The sequence below is a fragment of the Sorex araneus genome, chromosome 1, assembly GCF_027595985.1.
Source record: "Sorex araneus isolate mSorAra2 chromosome 1, mSorAra2.pri, whole genome shotgun sequence".
In the NCBI taxonomy this organism is placed as follows: Eukaryota; Metazoa; Chordata; class Mammalia; order Eulipotyphla; family Soricidae; genus Sorex; species Sorex araneus.
In genome coordinates, this window is record NC_073302.1 from 138,136,010 (window position 1) to 138,139,088 (window position 3,079).

The 3,079-nt window shown below is 41.3% G+C and overlaps 1 pseudogene; it reads left to right on the forward strand.

The window, feature by feature from the left end:
- The first annotated feature begins 1,747 nt into the window (after positions 1–1,747).
- Positions 1,748–2,634, forward strand: LOC101553948 (60S ribosomal protein L5-like; annotated as a pseudogene).
- The last annotated feature ends 445 nt before the right edge of the window (positions 2,635–3,079 follow it).

Here is a 3,079-nt window from a genome sequence, read left to right on the forward strand (position 1 = left end):
AGATGCTTTTCTCCCTGCCCTCCAGCCTGTACCCCTACCCTTTCCTGAGAGGTTCCTGGAGATTCCACTCAACAAGACCCCCGAAGTCATGTTCCCTGGATGCAGAAAGGGACAGGGGATGGGCAGGTGCGATCTAGCAAGGCTTCTCCTGGATTTGGATTTGGAGTTCCACTGTGAATGTGACTTGTGAGGGCTCCCAGGAGCACTTTCTGGGGTCCCTGCCCCCTCCTACAACATGGGACCTGCACAGAGTAAGAAGAAATTTAAGGGCCCACACTCTTTTGTGTCCCTTCTTTCCTTGACTCACAAAAATATTATGAACTTGGAAACCTGATTTTAAATATGGTCCTCATTAAAACTGCATTGTCATTTCCAAAAGAATTTGTGAGGGAGGTGGGGCATTTGGTGGACAGATTTTAAAAAGTGCTGTAAAGAAAGGGAATTTAATAATGGCATCTGTTTGGTGGTGATTTGGTAGTGTTGATCAAGATGGGCAATAAACAGGAATTTTGTATTGAGGAATTAGTGAAAACAGGAATTTTGTATTGAGAAATTAGTGAGAAGGCTAAAGCAAGGTTACTTGCCTTGCACATGGCTGAACTAGGTGTAATCCCTGGTACCACATATGGTCCTCCAAGTACTTCCAGGAGTGATCCCTGAGTGCAGAGCCAGGAGTAAGACCTGAGCACTGCTGGGTATGAACCAACCTTTACCCCAAATAAAAATTAAGATAAATATCTTTATACCTCTCTTAGGATGTTCATGGCAGCATTGTTTATTACAGACTGAAAGTATAGAAATGGTTAAATTAATCAGTGTATAAATAGATCATGGCTATAAACCATACCAGAGCCAGTGAAAGGAAGCAGTTGTATCCAAATATGCTGGTGAAAAAAGATCTGAAATGTAATATACAAATAAATATCTGAATCAAGGGATAAAAATGCTGCAAATGACAGAGCAGTATTCAGGACAGTATTATAAATCCACTGGAAAATATTTGAAAGAGCAGTCGGGCATTCACCTCTCACGCGGCCAACCCGAGTTCGATTCCTCCGTCCCTCTCGGAGAGCCCAGCAAGCTACCTAGAGTATTGAGCCCGCTCGGCAGAGCCTGGCAAGCTACCCGTATTTGATATGCCAAAAACAGTAACAATAAGTCTCTCAATGAGAGACATTACTGGTGCCCGCTCGAACAAATTGATGAGCAACGGGATGATGGGATGACAGTGATGTGCACCAAACAGATTTCAGTGATTGACTTTGCAATCAGTGGGAAAATCAAGGGTTCATTTGCCCACCCTTGCAAGAGCTCCCACAGAGCCATAACCGGCCTCTCCTGTGTGACCCTTTTTAGTATCTCTTTTTGTTTGTTTTTTGGCAACACGAAGCTGTGCTTGTGGCTCTCTGCTCAGGGATCATTCCTGGCAGGATTTAGGGAACCATATAAGATGCTGGGGTTCAAGCCTGAGTTAGCTGTGTGCAAGGCAAGTGCCCTACCTTCTGTACTATTTCCCCAGCCTCTATTCTGTATCTCTTTATGGGACACAGTGGCTACTTCTGAGAGGTTTTAAACAATCCCTTCTTGGAGAGTGGTAGAGAAAAGTTGCAAATATCACCGAAGGAACAGATTGATGTGGATATCACAGAAAGAGAGTGGGGTTTTTTGATTTGAGTAACTTGTTAGTTTAAGATTTGAGGTTCCGAGGTCCGTGTCAAGCCATGGATGGTGGTCTCTGTTGTGCAGGATGGAGTTTGTTAAAGTTGTAAAGAATAAGACATACTTCAAGAGATGCCAAGTGAAATTTAGAAGATGGAGAGAGGGCACAACTGATTATTATGCTCAGATTATTTGGTAATCAAGGATAAAGATAAATACAACACATCAAAATACAGGATGATGGGTCGTGTCACTGACAGAGACATAATTTGCCGGTTCCTTATGCTTGTGTAGAAGGAGATACAGTTTCTGCAGCATATGCTCATGAACTTCTGAATTATAATGTGAAGGCAGGCCTGACAAATTACGCTACAATATGCTGTACTGGCCTGCTGCTGGCCTGCAGACTTCTCAATAGATTTGGCATGAACAAGATTTATCAAGGCCAAGTGAAGGTCATTGGAGATGGTTATAATGTGGAAGCATTTATGGGCAACCTTGTGTCTTCACTTGCTATTTGGATACAGAACTTGCCAGAACTAATACCACCAGAAACAAAGGTTTTGGGGCCCTGAAAGGAGAAAAGATAGAGACTTATTTATTCCTCATAGTATCAAATGATTTCCTGGTTATGATTCAGAAAATAGGGAATTTAATGCTCAAGTGCATCGGAAACACATTATGAGGCATAACGTTGCAGAGTATATGCATTACCTATGGAAGAAGATAAGATGTTTAGGAGAAACAATTTTCTCAATACTTAAAGAACAACATAACTTCAGATATGATGGAGCAGATGTATAAGAAAGCTCATGTGGCTACACGGCCAACCCTGTGTATGAGAAGAAACCCAAGAAAGGTTAAAAAGAAGAGGTGGAACTGTCCAAAAAAGTGTCTCTTTCCCAGAAGGAAGATTGGGCAACCTAGAAGAAGGCAAATTTCCTCAGAGTTCAGGAGTGGACTGCTGAAAGCTAAAATCAAATCATGATTTTTTTAATAGAGGTTTTGCAAAGTCTGTAATAAACCTATTGACTAAGTAGTAAAAAAAAATATTTGGGGCTCTAAAACATGTCTTTGACTATGGCTTTTACACAGGTATGTGACTGAGAAAATCACATAGCAGTTTAATCTTCCATTACCTTATTTATAAACTGAGAATAATCATGGTGACCACCTTCTAAGAGAGCTGAGACTAGATGGGTAACACTTGCTGAATGCTTGTCATGTTTCAAGGTAATGACTGATGGCTCAGTGAAGTCCAGCGGCCACAATTATTCAGACTTGACTGTATTTCTGTTTCAGGGTCACGTTTGAACACCCACAATCCTCTTTCAGCCCATCTGAAATCTTCTTTTGTAAAGGCTTTATTTGCTTGCCTTTATTTTTGATTCAGGTCTTATGCACATTTTCTGTTTTCAAT